We start from the raw sequence: 784 nt of genomic DNA on the forward strand, positions 1-784 counted from the left end.
CACCAGATTCTTCATTTAGGCCTGGTCTACCTATAGCTTTGAAGCTTACATCCTGGCCTCACTAGGGTTTCAATTGAAGAAGACTCTCGCACAGATATTTTGCTTTGCTCGGCGCACAGTGATTGGAGGATATGGCAACCTCCCAGTAAACTGTATAGAAGAGACCACACTAGCACACGAGACTTGTGTCTGCAGGGGTTGCCACCTGGCTGGTATTTTACCGGTCTGGCCGGTAAAAATGATGGTTGATCCCAATGTTATGAATATGGAAAAAGTTAAATATATAGGAAGGCCGGTATTTTTTTCCAGAAAAGGTGGCAACCATAGGGCTCACCAAGGGCGTGTTTTCTTGGTAGCATAACTGTAGCCAGGTGTATTAGTAGATGGATCATTTCTGGACCAGCCAAGTGGTATGTTGGTGTGGGGGCTCAAGATAGGTTTGAAATAACCTCTTTATAGGCAAAGTGCTCAGGAACAAACTTCACACTGACACAGCTTAAATTGTATTTGTGGTATAGTTCTTCATATATGTTATATTATTATTTAGTATAGAGCAAACAGCTAAATATTGATATTTTGTAGTGAACCTGCAGCTTTCAAAAATTTCCTTCTTTCCCTACTTTCTCCCTTCCTTCCTTCCTTCCTTCCTTCCTTCCTTCCTTCCTTCCTTCCTCCCTCCCTCCCTCCCTTCCTTCCTTCCTTCCTTCCTTCCTCCCTCCCTCAATGCAAATAATGAAAGGGCTGTTTTCAGTTATGTTTATACTACATGCTCCACATAGTGACA

This window comes from Xenopus laevis, chromosome 1S (genome assembly GCF_017654675.1).
Source record: "Xenopus laevis strain J_2021 chromosome 1S, Xenopus_laevis_v10.1, whole genome shotgun sequence".
NCBI classification, from domain to species: Eukaryota; Metazoa; Chordata; class Amphibia; order Anura; family Pipidae; genus Xenopus; species Xenopus laevis.